The following is a 19978-nucleotide window of genomic DNA, read 5'->3' as shown; positions in this document are numbered from 1 at the left end:
TCTTGCCGAAAAGTCGTCGACAGCTGAAAAGGGATCTAGTGGCCGGATTTATTCGGTTTTCCAGATGTCCGTTCCAGGGAGGGAATTCTGTAACTCGATGAACGCTTCACTAGTGAACGATTCACTAGTAAAAGGTTCACGGGCTTCTCTTCACGACTTCTAGAAAAGTTATTCTGCAACTTTGCGTGAAGCAGAGAGGGGAAGTGTGTTGAAAATTTTATTAAATTTAAGATTTTCATCAATATTTGAACTAAATAACAATGGAAAACAATAGAATTGAGTATTAGAAATGATGTAGTGCTGAGTTTGAAAAAAATTTCATTGGCTTCACCGAGTGATAACATTATCTTCACCGAAAAATTGACAAATGAAACACATAACCTCAAAGTGATCCTTTCACGTGAAGCTATCGCAAGTTACAGAATCTCTTTTGCGATTACTTTAGTGAAGCGTTCACCAATTTTGACAGGTGATCACTTCACAGGGTTACAGAATTACCCCCAGGATAGTCTGTGATCAGGGGCCTCTCGACATTTCATTTTTCCATACGTTTTTGCATAGAGGCACTGAAGCCTATTGGCAAGTTTTTTCCTAAAGAGAATTTACTTATCAGTCTGATATATTTCGAAATTGTGCGTTAAAGGATATCTAAAAATACACATTTCATAATGTTCGCCGAAATAATACAAGAACTACGAGGAAATTTGTTTAAGTCGCGGTGCAATATCTGCTAAATTTTTACAAGGAAAAGTGAAAAATAGCTTCACTTTTTATTAGGCTTGATGGGTCCCTGCTGTTAGGATATAAAGGACAAGTTCCTTTGTTTCTATTTTCTCTAAAAGAGTTTATTAATTGAGTCAAAAAGCTTAGGACAAAAAAAATTGTGAAAAATAGAAGAAATTGTCACTTTCCAATAATGCTTTTATTCTGATGCTGATTTAGTTACTTTGAAATAAGTCTTTCAAAATTGATAATTTATAATTCAGCTCAGAAAGCATGAGAAACAAGTACATTAAATATGTCAGTTTTGGATATTTATGATTCTTGCTATAATAGCACAGTGTCTCTATTGCATAAATTAAATAAAGTGGTGTTTTACTTTGGGATAATGGATACCAAGAAATAAATTATATGAAATATGAATTAAACTTGCTCATCTCTTTTCTGAGAGCTTTTTACTTGAATTGTTGTGAAATGCAATACGGCTAAGTGACCTTACAAAATTTCATTCAAAAGCTTTTAAAATATTAATAAGTCTGCAAGGTAATTTAAACTTGAAACTTGATGGATTATAATGTTTATTAATTTAAATTGCCAGAGATTGAGATTTGCTTTCTAACCTAATTTTCGGGTTATACTTATACATAATGCACTAATGGGTTAAATTGATTTGCATTCTTCAAAACATTCTTTTTGGCTGTGAATTTTTAATTGAGAATAAGTTTAGAAAGCTATAGAGTTCTTGGGAAGAATATTTAATTAGTGTCTGGGTGATTTTTGTAGATGTTGTAGATGAATCGAAAAAAAGAGCTTTTTTTAGTTCAGGGTAGAAAAAAGCTCGTTCTGTTTACTAATGTTGAAAGCATTTACACTTTGAAGAGTTTGGTGGAAAAAAAGTGGGAAAATTGTATGCAAAAATCGCAACAAATGTAAGTTTGAACTTTTGGGGTGGAAAAAAGCTCTCGAGGAGAGAGAGTGAGAGAGGTGGAGGAGAATGTATGCGTATTGAGAGAGAAACTTGCAGAAATCTGTGCTTGTCGTTGACTTTCTGCTCACGAATACTAAAAGAGTTGGGTGTTTGGGATGAGAAAGAGAGAATTTGAGAATGATTTGGACTCTCTTTGGGGGGAACTTGGAGAGTTTCTCTTTCTCTCTCTCTCATTTGGGTTTTATAGTAACAATGTGGAGCTATTATGCTTCTGCGTGTGTACGCTACTGATTTTTCCCCATTCAAATTTGAGAGACTTGCTATACCTCAACAGTTTAATTCTCAGTCTTCTTCCACTCTCATATTGTTCGGTTCTGTTTGGACTCTCGGTGGGAAAAACCTTCAGTACATCACGGTATCTTGTACGAATCAGTCTTGTACGTTCACTTCTTGTCGCTAAGCTCGAGTGATTGGTGACTTTTTGTGTGGTCAAAGTATTAACCTTTCGATAAGTATTTGGCAATAATATTGCAGAAGAAGTAATTTAAATTTACAAAAAAAAGCTCTGAGCTAAGATCAAGTGTTTTGTGCGGTGATTCTGTGGTAAAAGTAAAAATAAAAGTTGTTTTTACTGGTTAAGCTTTCATTGTCAGTTGTTCTTGCATGTGAATTTTCAAAAAAAAAAAAAAGTGAATTTAGAAATTCCGTTGAGCTTTTAAGGTGTGATTTCTCTCACATATCCATCAACTTGAATCAACGTGGTTGGAAAGGAAAAATAAAAGAAATTCGTGGTAATTAATCCTTAGAACGTCAACTGCGAATCTCCCACTCATGGCATAAAAAATCACATGAAAATTATTTAATTGCTCCACAACATGAAATTTCTACTTCTTCGATGTTTCAACGTCAAATGTTGTCTTTCTTCCTCAACAACACCAAATAAAAAAAAAGCTCTCCTTTATAAAAAAAAAATCTTATATACCAAACCATAAAACTAAAGGGAATGATGTTTTACATTTGTATGAGGAAATCGTGAGGATTTTATTCTACATTTTTCACGTGTACAATCTTTTTCTTTCCACTAACTTACAACTCTTTGGCAATTCAAGGGGCAAAAAGTGTGTTCAAAATGTGTAAAATAAAAAAAAAATTCTTCAAGAGAGCTTTTCTTAGATAGAACAAGAAGACAAGCAACAAAAAAAGCGCGCGAAATGATAATAAATCTATGAGGTGTCGACACTTCTCTCATTCTTCACGTTCTTTTTTTTTTTTTGAAAAAGAACGAAAATCTCAACAGTGACAAATTCTTTGCAGCGTGCGTGAATGAGGTGCTTATTTTTTTTTACTACTTGGTAGCAAAAGCTTCAGGGAAAAAAGTGTCGAGCAATGAAAGGGGCTTTTCCAGATGATGGATAAATCCACTCAATTTCAGACTCGATGCCACTATAGCATTTTGACAAAAGTTTGTTCAATACATTTGAATGTTTGGGGCAGACAGAAAGCGGCAAATGAACTGATAACGGCCAAAAAAAGCACATTTAAAATTTTCCGAAGAGTTCCTCAACATACATTGAACTTTAAACTGATAGAAACTTTCCACTTTAGATGTTTTATGTGGTTATTCTTAATCTTAAGTAATTTGGGGTGAAATGAAAACTTTTCGATACTATCGAATCGATAGTATCGATAAATCTATATCTGTTAGATTAAGTGAAAGTCGACATTTTGCGCATTGTTGAGCCATTCATTATAACATTCTTAAAAGAATGAGACTGTTGATAAACATTTTTATTAGTTACATGAAGTGCTGCTATTGTTTAAATTTTTCAGAATCGACAGTCGATAGTATCGAAAATAAGTTATCATGTCAGCCAGAATCAAATTCTAACCGAAACGACACTCACGAGGCAGTGTCATTTCAATTTATTTGGTTAGCACTTTTTGTTCTAGAACTACTGGCCAGTTAGCGTATTTGCTAATCGATTCAGCAAAACATGCAGAAAATTCTGCTTTTTTCAGTTAATTGTGCTCGGTGGTAGGTGACAGGTTGTACTGTTTCTTATTTCGTCACTTGGTCCAGCAATTGTCGTGAAATACTCGGTCTGTAAATCAACAATTCTTGTAGCTTAAGGGGTAACATCACCTTTGGACACTAAAATGTATGGCTATTTCATCAGATGTGTTTGAACAAGCTGTATTATATATTAAGATTTTGTTTATTACATATCAGTAGGAATACTACCAGTTAAAAAATGATTTCAAGAAAAATGCGTAGGGTAAGTGTGCCAAATTCCGGCCAGCTTGCAATTCCGGCCACCTTTTTTGTTTCTTGAATTTCCATGAATTTATAGTTTTTACATACTCTGGAGATGACTTGAAAAAGACATTGGAAGAATTCCTGAAGGGCAAGGAACTATGAGAATGAAGGTGGCCGAAATAGGGCACCAAAGCTATGTCTACATTTTTATTCATTTTAAAATGTATTAAGAATAATTTTAAAGTAAATAAAAACGATAAATAGTTTACAAGGTTCTAAGCAACACTCATTAAGTAGAAGGAATGAAAAAAATGAATTTCTATTAAAGATATTACATTTCAAACTTGAGACTTTGGCGCTTGCATGCAACTATGCCGAAATTTGGCACACTTACCCTATGGGTTTATAAAAATGAAATTGAAATAATGATAAGGGAAGAGATTTCTGGATCGGAATATTAAAAGACATTCTCGATAATCAATTGAAAATATAATCTTCAAAAACTGTTTGCCACTGGTAAAAATAAAAGTATCAAATTGATCCAAATTTGATCCTTTTGCAAAGGATAGGTCAAATTAATATGTTCTTTTATGATAAATGTGCATTCAGAGTTTGAAATTTGATCCATCCTTTGCAAAAGGATTAAATTTGGATAAATTTTATCCTTTTATTTTTACCAGTGTTAGTATTTTCTTTGTATGTTAATCGGTATATTAGTGATCCGTTTAACTATATATCTGCCCATTTGAGTTTTAAATTTTTTACAATAAATTAATAAAAAATAGATGTAATTGCAACTATGTACTCTGTATCTCGGATCGTCACGAGTTCAGTCAGGTGTCTCATGGAAAATTGGTTTTATAAATTAAATCTGAGTTAAGGCACCGCATTCTTCTGAGAGTTAAGTGGTAAAAAGTAGCGAATAATTTTTAAAAATTCATTTGAATTGGTGCAACAATATGGTAATAACCTGACGATCCGAGGAACACCGTCGATCACTAGTACTCTTCCATTATCACGTCTTCTTATATATATTTTTTCAATTATGCAGATTGAGACAAAAAAAAATCGTAAAAATACTTTTGCAAAGGTGATATAACCCCTTAATAAGAAAATAAATTGTTTCAATGACCTTCTGATTCAGCCAACCACTACCTTATGATAATTGCTTACCTAAGCGACGAGTTATTGTACTATTTTAAATTTTTCTCTTCTCATAGTTAGATACATTAATCTTAAAAAATTTAATGGAATATTTTACTAAGTAAATACTTACTTAAAATAATAAAGTTTAGTTGAATCGTGATTACGTCCAAATTTTTATTTTAATGCAGTCATAGGGGGAAGTGGGGCACCTTTGAAATTTGGGATTTTTCTCCTATGTTTAAGTGGAACTGAGCCATATCATAATGTAATTTAGCTTCTCAATCTGTTTGTGCAGCTAAATTATATCACGATAAGGCTCAATTTTATTTAAAAATGGGCCCCACTTCCCCTTGATTGCATTTTACAGTGTTTCATTTTAGTTACACATTCTTTCTATAAAACATAATAAATTGTAATTTTGTAGATTCTGATTTTTAAAATTAATGTTTTAAGTTGAAAAATGTTCGAAATATTCAGAATATTTCAAAAATGTAATATTTTGAGCTAAAAATGATTGAAAATAGGGTGAAAGGAACACCTATTAACACTTTAAGAACTCATGTCAGGACCTATTGACATCCTACTCTGTACAATTTGGAATACAAAATTTGAACACCTATCCTTATCAAAAACATAGACTAAAGAAAAAACATTATATATTACACTATGCAACAAATTGACAACAAAATTTGCAAGATTACATTATGTTTTGAATAGATAAAAAACAAAAAATAAGGCATTTAGAGGTATCGGAGCAGGATGTTTTTATGGCAAAAATGTAGTCGTAAGTGAAATCTACTATGTGCTGAAGAGAGTACATTAATATTTAGTTTAGTTTAGTTTAGTTTAGTTTAAATGATATTTCAAAAGTTGCTTTCTTTGAGAACAAATACGCATATTGATCACATTTGCCAAAGATATTTGATATTAAAGAAAAATTTGGTTGTTTATTGCTTTTTAAAGCAAAGAAAACGTATAGGGGGCGTGGTTTTTACTTTAAGAGGCGTGGCTTAGAGAGTTACCTTTCTTTGAAAGTAGGTTTATACATTAAAATTTTATGTCATCTAAAACTGGATAGATTTTTGGTGGATCTTTTATAAAAATTAAAATATTAAAGATTTCTTGTAACTTTTCACCACAATTGCTAATTTTTCAAGACAAAGTCAATCTCTTGTATAATGTGATAGAACGCATGCTCTATGATGCAAGTGTTAAGGTTCCGAATCCCTTTTAGTTCACAAGGAATTTTCTAGCATTATTAGCTTAGTAACATTATGTGGGACATTGTGCAGCATTATTGTTTCCAAGGATTTTTAACTCCTCTTTTAATTAACAAAATATCATTTTAATCGATTTCATAATACTAAAAATCCACATAGTTTATTTTGATAATTAGAATTGAAACAAAGAACTCAAAAGCTGAGAGATTTTGCGTATCACTCATAAAATAAATTCGTGTGAATGTCCCAAGCGCGTTTTAACCTCGAAAATAAAAAAAATATATTTAATTGATTCTTAAGTTTAACTAAATGTACTTTTGGCTTACTTAAATTAAAAATGCCATATGTTGTGTTTTCTTTAATGTACTTAACACTTTAAAACCCTATGCAAGAAATTACTTAGTTTACCAAATTGATAAAAAATCCAAGTGTGGATATTCTTTTTTAAAAAAAATTACATTTTCAATTATTTTTCATTTTGTAAGACTTCTAGAACTTGTTTTAAGACTCATAAATTCATTCTCTAATTAATTTTTTTACATTGGCATGAAGTTTTTATGAATATTTGGTAGCAATTTTCAAGTGATAATACTCAACAAATGTTGACGTATTTTCGGTTATGTATATAGTAAAAGCTAGTCAAATGACCACTACTGATACCAAACTCTATATAAAAAAGGTGGGATTATTGGGTAAAGTGATATAATTTGGAATTAGTGTTGCAAGTTGGACAATTCGCCGGTACAATTTGGACATGGCTGTTTTCTTGATAAATATAGTGCAAAGTTTGTTTTTAAGCACAAGGAACCAAATTATAAAACTAGAGAATTAAAAATATACAAATAAAAATGAAGTACTAAATTTATCAAGACAAAAATCCCTGTCCAACTTGTACCACTTCACCCTACTTCAATTCGATTTTCCATTTTTTGTTTTTGGCCAATTTTTTGTTTCATAGAAAAGGTAGGGGAAGTGAGGCACTTTTATATTGGGACACTTTTGAAATAGGACTGTATTCTCCTCTTTTTAAATATCACAGAAAACAAAATATTTTGTAAAATTTTTCGTAAATGTTTGTGAATTCCTATTGAGGATTTACGAAATGCTCGTAAAACTTATAGCCCCCAAAAAAGTTCGTACAAGTTTGTATTATTTTTTTTACAAACATTGTTCGTAACATGATCACTTGACGAGCATTTTTTTGTATTTTTACAAACATTTGTTCATGAATGTTCGTAAACACACAAAACATGTTCGTATAATGTTCGCCAGACAAACAAAAATTTGCGAACAAGTGACAAATTTTTACCAACATTTACAAAAAAAAAAGTTTGTAAGAGAACAAGAATTGTCGTCAAGTGATCATGTTACGAACAATGGTTGTGAAAAAACTGCAAACTTTTACGAACTTTTTTGTGGGTTATAAGATTTACGACGATTTCGTAAGCCCCCAATAGGAATTCACAAACAGTTACAAACAATTTTACAAAATATTTTTTTCTATGTAGAATTGAAATTTTTTTTATAATGAAATTTAGCTTTACAATTTGTTTCTGGAGCTAAATTAGATTATGGTAAGGTTTAGTTCTTTTTAAAAATAGGAGGAAATCCTTATTTCTAAGATGCCCCACTTCCCCTATTATTTATTTTTTGCACACAAAGAAACCTAATTAAATTCTCTATACATTTATGTTTAAACTTAAAATTGAATTAAAGTGCCACTTTGGGTTTTAAAGTGTTAAGGAAAAACAATGAGTTTAACAATCATAAATTTAAAACATCTTACATGACAATAGTTCGAGCACTTTGCGAATTTGTTTTTGTCTTTTTTTTAACTTTAAATCGTGTAATCATTCATAAACGACTTAAACCTGTTTGTAAATCATCGCGAAACTTGTGCAAATCAACACTGAAATTAATGCAATTTAATTGCTGGTAAAAAGTAAAAATAGTGAGGGATGGGGTAATTTCACACATGCTATACTTTTTTAAAAAAAATGTTTTTATTGATTTTTTATAGTTTTGCAATTGTCGTTTATTATTTTTGAATAGTCAATATAAAATGCTAACAGGATATGCCTTGGATATACTTGCTTTTAATAATAAATAAATCGTGTATGAAGAAATTGGTGTGCGTGAACTGCTCCCTCTCCCTTATCGGTTTTGGTATGATTTATTGCTTATTAAAACTGATTCATGATTTATTGGGACTTTCATTTCAAGTGAAGTAATATCGTCAGTCAATCAAGTGGAAGAAACTAGAATTATTTTACTTAACGTATCACTCAATTGATTCTGAGGCTAAAATAAATACAAGATTTTGAATATAGTAAGGGAAGGCTTTCAGGTTTCGCACACTTCATGTTTTTCCCATATTCTTTTAGTGAATTTGTCTTAAGTTTTTTTCGGGAAATGTATGACATGATAATAATATAATAATGCTGGCACGGCACAAGATTCCATGAAGGAAAAAGGCCTTCCCGCAAGACATGCATTATTATTTTTTTCTTGTACGGGATGAGGTTGTCTGTCCCATGCCCGTGGAATAAAGTGCACTGAACCTCATTGGATGCAATCCGAACATCTGTAACGCCATAAAAATTCCTAGTGACCTAAAGGGGATTCGAACCCGGGAAACTTAGCTGTACTATAGCTATTAAAATATTTTAACACAGGTTATTCATTGAAGAGTTCGAAGCTAGAGTTTGTGCGAAGCCTGAAAGACTTCCTCTATTCATTTTAGCCTCAAGGTTTTTCGTGTATAATTAAACTTTAATCTCGTTGACAAACCTGAGATAGAATGATAACTTTTCGACACTATCGAATCGATAGTATCGATAAATATATATCTGTTAGAGTAAGTGAATGTCGACTTTTTACGTATTGTTGGGTCATTCATTGTGACATTCTTAAAAGAATGTTGACTGTTGGTAAATATCTATTTTAGTTACAGAGATTCCTGATATCGTTTAATTTTTTTTAGAATTGACAGTCGATAGTGTAGAAAATAAGTTATCATGTCACTCCTGATCTCTCAAGTGATCGACACAGAAGTGCTACAGGGAAAATCTAGGATAACTCCCAACTCCAGCACTGATTCAGAAAAATGTATATTTAGCATAATTCGATTTTGTAAAGTCACGACATCTACTTTTTCCTGCCCACCCTCTCTCGCCATGAAGCTTTTTTTTTCGCCAAAGCTCTGCGGTGGATGAGGAAAACAAGGAGAGGGTGGAAGTGGAAAATCCCTTTGGAAATTGATGAGAGAGAGAGGTCTAAAAATCGCTGACTTACAAGACTTTTCACATATTCATGTGATTTTTTTCCTCACCACTTTCCCTCTCACATTTATTTAAAATTGATTTTATTACGAGCTTCTGAATTTCCGATGAGATTGGAATAGTAAGAAAAGAAGCAGCATTTTTCTTTACCAAAAAAAAAAGAATTACCCAATAAAAGCTAAATAGTAATCAATAGTAATTGTGGCTAATGTGCATAAATGAATTTTTCACCGTGAATTTCTACCGTGAACACCCGCACTTAGAAATGTATTATTCACGCTGATAAAGTGGCAGTCAAGAGTGGTTGCAAAAATTCACTTGTATATAAGAAGTTTTCCCTGGAACGACACACACAACAACATACATTGAGCCAGAAAATTGTTGTTTCATGTAAGAATTGCTGTCTCCATCAAGTGCAATCGATGGGTGGGAGGAAAAGTGCCTCTGGGGGAGTAAAATAAGCCAGAGACTTACTGAAAATTGCAAAGAAATAGCGAAAGTTTGTGGCTTTTTCATTCATGGTTAGACAAAGTCATTTCACCAAAATAAGATTATAAATGTAAAAGACCTGAAAATTATTCACTGTATAGTAGAAGAATTCTTTAAGTATGAAATTTGTGGCAGATTGCAATGGTGTGGGATTTGTTTCTGCGTATAAAGTTTTGAGAGGAAAGTGCCTAAGATGTCATAAATATGCCTTAAATTTTAATTAGATGTCTTCTTATATCGCAGATATTCCAAATGAAGATAAATAAAACAATATTTTATCCTATATGAATTTCGGTTTCTTTGGACTGATTAATTTGTATTTTCAATGATATACCGTAAAAGGCCTTAAAAGTAGATAAATGAGTAAATGAGTTAGTAAAGGTACGTCAAATTAATCTTAAAAATCACTTACGACAGTAATATTATTTATATTTTAAAAAGTTGTAGTTGGTAAGTTTGCAATAGAACAAAAAATAAGGGCGAAAAAAATGCAGAGGCCGACTTATAGGGGGGGGGGGGGTCCTCTGAAGGTCCCAAGTCTTTATCTCTAAACGTTTGGCCTGCAGAGGTGGTAACTTATAGACGGACAAAAAGACTGATCGATTTTCCACCTTTTAAAATTTTGACATTCCACTCTCCGTTTGTCTATCAGTCCTTTTGTCGGTTTGTAAATTACCACCTCTCACCTGGTTGTGCTTACGAACAGTAAAAAAAAATGACTAATTAATGGTCTAAGCTGCAAATCGTGATTAATTGGGGATAATTTTATCTATCTTAAAATTTTGTTAAACGTTAATAATTTAAAGAAAAGTTAAAATATATAAAAACAAAAAACAATAGATTAAAGAAGAATTTAAAAAAAGCAATCTAACAGGAGTGTTTTTTAGGCACTTGAGAGAAAATATTCGATTTTTAATAATATTTAACTCATATCGATCGACATTCTATGAGATTGTCGTACGATTTGTCGTTTGCCATTAACGGGAATAATGCTTATTTTGTGCAAAATTGAATAGAATTAATCGACAATTGACTATCTACTTAATCGTCAGAGATGAAATGACAATTTTTCAATACTATCGAATCAACAGTAGGGTAGAGTCAGCCCTTTCGCCATGTAAGCATGTTTTGACCACCCAAGATAAAGTAAATAATTCAAAGAATTTAAGAATAAATTGTGCTTCAACACTCACAATATGTTCTATTCTACCCCAAAGAGTATTTTCTGACCAATTCGAAAATTTGACAAAATATTGTTGAAATACGCTCGACAGACTCAGAGATTTCGATTTAATTTCGTTGATTTGGTCAAGTTTTGCTTATTGGGACTATTCTAATCCCAATCGGCAAAAACCTACTATGACTCAAAAATGACTGGTTTTTGGTGTACAAGATTAATAATTTATTTATTCAACTCTACATTAATCTAGAAAAATAATACATTAATTCAGAGAATAAAGAAATCGTAAAAAAAATACTCCTAATTGAAATCTTAAAAATTAGTCGTTTTCACGTCGAATTTTAGTTAGAGCATTACTCACAATTGAGTTAGTAATGCATTAGTTATTTTACGGTTTTAAAATTATCTCTATCATAAAGTAATAAATGCGACTCCAAAGGACGGTCTTTTTTCCGAAAAAGTGACACGCAAAAAACAGTGCACTTGCGGTCCTTCTCTACCGCATATGTACGAAATTGACATACGTACTCTCAATGAAAAATCCGAAAGCCCTTCACAGTTTTGTACTATGCTATCACCATAGACATTGTTTTTTTTTCAATAATTCTTTACATCTTTTATTGATTTTTGCTACTTTTTATATGGAATTTTGGTAAATTTTGCCCTAATTCACAACTTACTTTGGCGAAGATTTTTGCCGTCAGACTATTGCTGAATGAACCTTCCAACAACAACACACTAAAATCTTTCAAATATTTCATTATGGGTCTTTTCAATACAAAATTTTAATCAGAGGACACTCCAGAAACTGGAGCAAACTCATGAACCACAAAATGTCACTTTCCAAAAGAATCTTTGTGTATTTATTATGAGAATTAATGCCTAATTTTCACTTAATTCCTGTCCGCACTGTACTTCTTTGAATCACAACACAAATCTTTACCGGGGCATCTTTTCCTTCCAATGCACATTTTTTATATTATTGAGAAAACACGCGAAAATAACAACTACAACAGAGTCTCTCAAATCTGAATCTCTCAAATTCGAACGCCGTTTGGATTCAAAATGTCAATTCTGAGGTTATGTTAGAAAGTTCGTATTCTAGGTGAATGAAAACCATATTTATGTGCTTCTTCCTGAATGTTTACATACTATTATCATATGAAATGAAAAGGAAATATGTTATCACTAAAACTTGCGAGAAAGTACGAGAATTTGATTCAAAGTACAATTTATTTATTTATTTTTTATTTATTTATTTATTGAAATACAAGTACAATTTAATCTCACACATATTTCGTTAGTTTTGAAAAAAATCGTTCGAATTTGGGAGGTGAGAAATGTCAAAAATACCCCCCGAGCGTTCGAATTTAGGAGACTCTACTGTACTTTGCCAATTCACAGCACTGACAGCAATTTAACAAGTGTAATTTCCCCTCAGATATAATCAGTGAGTCTGTGTGGATGTTATCAGAACGTGCGGCCTAAAACTGTAAAACGAAGAAGAAAATATAATCAGTGAGGGGAAGATTTTTTATAGAGATACTGGAAGTCACTGGAAGTTCCCATTTTGGCGCGTCATATTTTAGTCGTGGGCGAGTAATCTCAAAGTTATTATGACGCCAAATGACTTTCAAAATTACCGTAATATTATTCTCCACTTTCCGTCATTCGACGCTCTGACGACCGTCATAGGACCCATTTTTGGAATCCAGAGTATATACATACATCGGTAATCTTACTCCAAATTGCTGTTTGGGATGGGTTATTACGTCTCTTAATTGTTTAAAATTCATTTTAAAACAAGTGGCGAAAAGTACTGAAATATGCATAATTAGGGAAAATACAAATCTTAGATATATAGATAGATATTGTTTCAAAGTATCTTTATACAACAATTCATTTTAATATAACAAAAATTTCATAAGTTGCGAAGCCATTTAAGCCTAAGTGTGGCCAAAAGTGCTGACTCTACCCTATCGTTAAATCTACCTACATCTGTTAGATCTTAATCTAAGAGATGCTGATTAACAGATTCATATCCTTATTATTTTGTGAGATTTTTAAAACTATTTTGCTTTACCTTATTTTCCCCTTTGCAAGTTAGTATCCATTCTCTTAATTTGTCAAATTTTCAAAATTCTGTCAATTTTAATTATTCAAATATTTGAATTTGTTATAGTTTAACCGCTCCGAATATTTTTAGCTCAGTGAAAACTATTTGTTCTGTATAATTCCATAATTTCACCCAATCGTATTCTCCCAACAGAAATTTTTCAAATTTTTATAATTTATTTAATGCTGAAACAGTTGATGCTCGTGAATTTATGCTTCTTTCAACGAGATCATATGATTATCTTACTTACTGGAGCGTCAATTTTTCTTTTAATTGCCTACCTTTTACTTTTAAATTCATGGAATCTATTTTTCTTTCGGTGAAAATAGCAAAATAACAAACCACGAAAAATACTTGTAATTCCACTCTGAAAGTATTATATGGAGGAGGGCATAAAGAAGCTTTCTTTTGGGGGAAGAAGCATAAGAACGCAGACATTCTCGCCATGATGAAAGTGGCTGCTAAGAGATGGTTTGGGGTAGCACATAAAGTAGATTGAATTGCGATCGAAGGGCTCTTGGACAGAGAAACGGAGGGGGGCATGGGTTGAAGAAATTGGAAGAGCACAAACAATAAATAATAAATAAGAAATTAAATAAAGAAAACAATCCCATACTTTCCGAACTCATACCGATAAGAAGAAATGTTTGAGAGAGCTGAAGTTGCACGTGGAAAGTTCTGAAAGAAATGTTGAATAGGTTCTGGGTATGGTATCTCATTCGAATTATTATAAATATGTATGGATGTTTATATTTAATATTTGAACGGTAAATAGGTCTTTTAAATATAAATTAAAGGTATGAATGATGCCGAAAAAAGGGGTATAAAATTAAAAATTCATCATAAAAAAAAAGAGATATCCAACGAAAGGTAGAGAATTTCTGTAACCGAATTGTCTGTGGCTTTTTATCGTGCAAACACACATTTTTCATCTTCATAGTATATAGCATCGTAAAAAAAAATTTCAATTACAATTTCAACTTTATGCCGGATTAAATATACAATATAGGGGTTGCTAATATGTACTTATGCGGTGTTTGCATAATATTTTTTTTATCCCGCGCAATGAACTCTTAAAAAAAAACCTCGTGCGAGAAGATGCTTGACGGAAAAAAAGTTGCGTGAAGACGGTTTATGCTGGGAAACATCTAAAAAAAAATTGTATTTTAATTTAAACAGCCACTCAACACACTCACAAACGGATTTTGTTAAATATTCATAATCTCATATAACCCCAATTAGCATCACGGTGTAGAGCGATTTAGAGTTGAAGAAAAAAAATATTTAAAATAAATATTTTCACCAATTTTCATCCATTTCCTTCTGCCACCTGTCTCCATTCTTTTGTTAAATGGGTGCACGGTGAGAAATGGACCGATTCTCGTCCAATTTAGATTAACAGCTGATGCTAAAAAATGCTTCTGTGACCTATATATAATTTTTTTCACTGTCTAATGAATGACAGGTCTTTCTATTTGGAAATGATTTTTTTTGTGGAAACTCGATGATTATTCTTTATTGGCGGTTAATGTATTTAATTTAAATTCGCCGAGTTAACTAATTTGTTTTAAAACGATTTCGAATAACTTCGATGCAAACTCGTCTAATTTTGGTCTAAGTGGACTAATTTGTTAACTGTATTTTTCTTATATACAGTAGAGCCTCGCTATAGGCCATATTTGGTTCCAGATTTGACACTTGGGCCGCACTATGGTCCACGTCATTTTTTAAAATTATCAACGACTTTTAGTATTGAAATTGCTCGACTGCTTCCACTTTCTTTGCGATTGTGGTACTTGTCTTCGCTTTCTTCATTATGGCTCACAATTATCACAACTACTCAATAAAGCTTGCCAAAAATATTAAAATAATAATGACAACATTGCATGCCGCGTACTAAAAAACATAACCTAACTTAAAATCGGTGTTTTGAAATCAACGGTCGATAAATTGTGGACTATAGAGCGATGGCCTATAGCGGGGTTCTACTGTAATCTGTTATTTAGCAAAATTATCCATATTTGTTTTGGATTACCTCTAGAAACTCGCCTAATTTTTTTGATTCGAAAAAATCAGTCTTATATGTCTTAGTATTTTTATTGATTGCTAACATTCGACGAGACTGTATTCTGACTTATTTAAAAATCTTTTAAATTCCTGAAATTACTTAGCAGTTTATATTCGACCAGATTTAAATTTTTCAGGTATATTTTGTCGTTTTTATAAAGTTTATTTTTCTCGATTAGTCTTAATTTGAGCTTTACGATGTAAACAGAATATTACAATTATTTTGCCAAAATCTTCATAATTAATATTATTTCGACGAGTTTATATATATAATGCTTTATTTCAAATTTTTACCTTATAGGGGAGACCAGGGTAGATTAGCCACGAAATGAAATTTTTATTGCGTATAATTTGTACAAAAAATGTTTGTATGAGGCGGATAAATATTTCAATGAGTGGTTTCTTCAATATTCCTTCGCAGGCAAAGTATAAAATACCACTATCTAATACTGTACGTGGCTAATTCTGCCCCGGTCTCCCCTATTGGAGGTACACTCCAAGTTTGTTTTTTTTATAAACTGTCACGTAATGGGCCATTTCCATTGAGAAAAATTCAGATTTTTGTAATGCTCAATTCACACAAAATCTCGCAAAAAAGCCCATTTCTGAATACGAATATCTCGTTGACATTTCATTGTTTTGATTGACTATCTTGGTAGAAATGAATAGAAACAATCGAAACCTTCAAGAACTAATTGAAGAAACTACTAATGGATATTTTTAACTGTTTGGTACGCAAATTGAAGCAGGGAAAGAGATAAGGGGAAAGTGTAGCTATTATCACTTTAAAACAGCAACGATCCTTTTTTTGACGCACTTCTGACAGTTCCCGTTTTTACCGTAAATCAGAGTTTTGGGTATACTCAAACTCACAATTACTTGAATTTCACCTGAGAACACCTTCACTGTGAAATAAAATCAAGTTTTTCTTATGAGAATTCGCTTAGCTGACAATTCACTGGCATGCAGGTGTCAGAAGGAAACTCGATAGATGGCGATGTTCTAAATAGGAACAGTTTCGAAAACTGTTCATAATTTTTGTTTTTAAGCTTTCGTGCGGAAAAGTTCAACCATATTGAACTTTTTTTTTTCATAAAATCATCTTGAAAATTTTCTAACAAATTTTTTAAGAAATTTCACAATGGAAATGGTCCATAAGAATATAAATATTCATTTAATTTGTTTTTCATGGTCGAATATGTATCATAATTATGTGTTTTCTTCAAAGTGTGTTTTGTAAAGTTTTGTTTTGATGGATTTACAAACTTATCTTTGTTTTTCTTTTTCGCTAAAGTGATAATGCTAAGATTCGACGAGTTTATGGTTTTATTTTTGTTTATATATTCAATTTTACAGTTTTAAACTACTCTGGTATAAATGTTTTAAAACACAATCTTAAGAAAACGGTCTAAAGACAGTCATAACCTCAACAAAAATAGGACATGGTTATTTTGTTTTCGTCTAAAACTGGTCTAACTAGTTATTTACCATTTTTTCATCAAAGTTTTAATTGAGATTTTATATGAATGAAATATTGACATTTTTAAATCATTGTAAATTATTTGCCAAGAAATTTTACAAATTTCATTGTAGTTTTTCTTAAACTATCCGACGATTTTTAGCAGTGCACCGTGCACTGTCTGAAAATGCGTCTGACAAAAAATCACACATTTATTTGGAAATACTAAGAGTTGTATCAAATAATTTATTTATAGAAACAAAAATATTGAAAGAGAGGTGAAGAAAAAAAAGCGAAATGATGCCTTTTTATTTTTACTCCACTTTATCGGTTTCACTCTAAACATTTCTTTTGCCGGCATCTAAAAGCCCCTTTTCTTTTATAAAGAGTTTCTTTGCATGATTTCAGAGATTGTTTCCGGTGGCATTTAGCATATTTTATTGGTATATTTCATGGGGGTCTAATACCCAATGTGTTCCTTCTTGGAAAAATGTGGATTGTTCAAAAAGTATAGGAGGGGCTGTCTTGGCACATTTCAAGTTGAACTGGAAGTCTATCTGTTGAATAAAATTGTGAAAAATATTGCTCTTTTGGCTTTGGTCCATGCCGATATTTTGGTATGAATGGATAGGGCGAGGATGCAGTAAAGTTTGATGATGTTTTCGCTGAATTTGCTTTAAAAAAAATGCATCAATTGACCTTTTGGATGCACGAATCTGTTGGCAATTTATGTGAAGGTTTTCTGCCAGAGAAGTGCGTTGAGGAATTTTCTGTGTGATATTTTGCGTCAATTTGGTTAAAATTACATAAACACAATTGCTATTAATAATGAAAAAGAATTTATTTATAGTCATGGGGTTTTCAGAGCAATTGAACTTATGTGCTTATGTAATTACGATTTTAACCATTGATGTCTAAAGAGCTTTTAATGACGCATATTTTTGGCCATTTGTCTTTTTTCTCAATAGGTCAGAAGAATTTTTCCTCCTTTCATTTGTCTGACTGGTGGTTTTTTTTTCGTTGTTGTAGAGTCAGAAGTTAAGTAGAATAAAGTCTTAGTCTGAATCTTTTTTTTATGACAGCTTTTCTTGTGAATAGACATTAAAAAAAATTAATTTGAACCATGAGAAGCTGTACAAAAGAATTTTTCTGTCTAAAGTCTGATGGAGACACTAAAATTCGTTCATCTTCAAATTAGATATAACTCATAAAGTCCGTCTTTTGGAATTAATAAACTTTCACTGACTTTTTTTTCTGCACGAACAATCTTTACGATTTTTTTCTTCTATACTCTTAATCTGCAACTTGCAGAGTTTCATCAATATAAAACAAGTTAAAAAAATATATAGGGTAGAGTAAGCCCTTTTCGCCACCTTAAGGTTTTGTACCCTTGTAATTCTTACAATTTTTGTCGAAATAAAAAGAAATTTTCTGTACAAGTGCTTTGAAGCATTGTCTCTCTAATGAACCAGGAGACTTTGCGGGAATTTTTGGGCATCTAGTTGAAAAAATACATTTCCTGCAACAATGCATGTTTCAGTACTTTTCGCCACTTTGTAAACACTTTTTCGCCACTTGTTTTTAATTGATTCTTAAGAAACAGCAGCTTTCGAAAACCCGCAAAAGTACATTGCACAGTACTTTTCTTATTTAACACCTATATTAGACAATTATTAGAGTATTTCGAATGATTTTTTGCACATTTTTTGTTTGCGACAAAAATCAATTGACAATTACGTCTGTTTCAACTAAATTCCGCCAGGTGCGCCACTTGTTGGAAATGCTTGGAAAAATGAGTGGCGAAAAGTACTTACACAACCGAAAAAAGTAAGCCCTATTTCACCACATCCGTATTTCCTTATTTTTTTGGAAAACATTATTAAATAATGATATTAGAGCGAAGCTTAGTTAATAACAAAGTGACTTTCAGTGAAAAAATATCAAATACTGTACTGCAAAAACATAAAATATTGAAAGACAATTTGTCTGAGCGTTGACAAGTTTATTAAGAACTCCATATTTTTTTGGTGACTGTTCACCTTGTCGACAATTTCTTCAATTAACTTGCAAATAATCTAGTCGGTGGAGCACCAGTTATGGTTTTCTGATCCGTTGGATTAGAGGTTACGAAGCAATAGTCATTTCGTAGTTCCATGAGCTCATAATTCCCTGAAAAAGTGATTTTATTTGTAGGTGGCGAAAAAGTGCTTACTGGCGAAAAAGTACTGACTCTACCCTAGCACAAAAATACCCGTGAGATAAATCTATCAGCACGTGCTTTTTTTCACATAGCGTCTGCATTTACCTTTTTTTCTCACCTGTCTTAATCTCAAACGGTGTGTGAAAGTGTTTTTAGCTCATTTTCGTGTTAGTGCTTTACAGATAGAAAATTATCCCCCCACACTATACGTTAATTTGCCAATAAAGTACAATTAAAAGATATGTTTTCTTCTATCACACCTCCGCACACTCCCTCAAGACTAATTAGCCATTTCATGCAGTTGGAATGTAATTGAACTTTTCAGGTGTTTTCCACATTAGTTTTTCCTAACCCTCCTCCATTTACGTCTCAATAGGTTATTCACCTTTTCCTCCAAAGAGGGTTGACTGTATCTAGGTGATTTTCTTGTATAAAGTTGCAAGAAGATGATGAGTTTGTCAGAGTGAACGAAATACGTTATTAATTAGAGTCCATCTAACGTGAAATTGGAGATTTTTGCCCTTTGACTTGGTGTCTTGTGATGTTGAATGTTGACATGAGACAAGAAAGATAAATTGAGGTGTAATGATGGGTAAATTTCAAATGTAAAGTGCGGATACTTCTTTAACAAATTGACAAAGATAGAATTTAAGAGGCTCAGAACGGTGTTAATTATGCTTGAAAGTCTAGACTATTTGACTATTTGTTTTAACTGTTTTTCTCTTTGATTTTGTGTCATATATTAGTTCTTTGGAATTTAACCCTTCACTGAGAGAAATCCGGAAAAGTTAAAATAACATTCCGGAAATATTAATTTTACTCTGCAGTATTGATCCAAAATCGGTGTAAATATTATCCTTTTTAGGTGTATTGGGGGTTAAAATTGCCCTTTTTCATGTTAATTTTATCCTTAAA

The 19978-nt window shown here is 31.9% G+C and overlaps 1 protein-coding gene across 3 annotated transcripts in view; it reads left to right on the top strand.

Annotated features, from left to right (window-relative positions):
- LOC129808236 (pseudouridylate synthase RPUSD2-like) overlaps positions 1-19978 on the top strand; it is a 351794-nt gene that overhangs the window by 83362 nt on the left and 248454 nt on the right. The window contains exon 1 of one of the 3 annotated variants that reach the window (XM_055858053.1): positions 1997-2439. The exons of the other annotated variants lie outside the window; for them this stretch is intronic. The gene's annotated coding sequence lies outside the window, so the exon portion shown is untranslated. Of the gene's footprint in view, positions 1-1996; positions 2440-19978 lie in introns of those variants that run through there. 3 annotated transcript variants of the gene reach the window in all.

This window comes from Phlebotomus papatasi, chromosome 3, assembly GCF_024763615.1.
Source record: "Phlebotomus papatasi isolate M1 chromosome 3, Ppap_2.1, whole genome shotgun sequence".
Taxonomy (NCBI): Eukaryota; Metazoa; Arthropoda; class Insecta; order Diptera; family Psychodidae; genus Phlebotomus; species Phlebotomus papatasi.
This window is presented reverse-complemented; position numbering and strand designations above follow the sequence as displayed.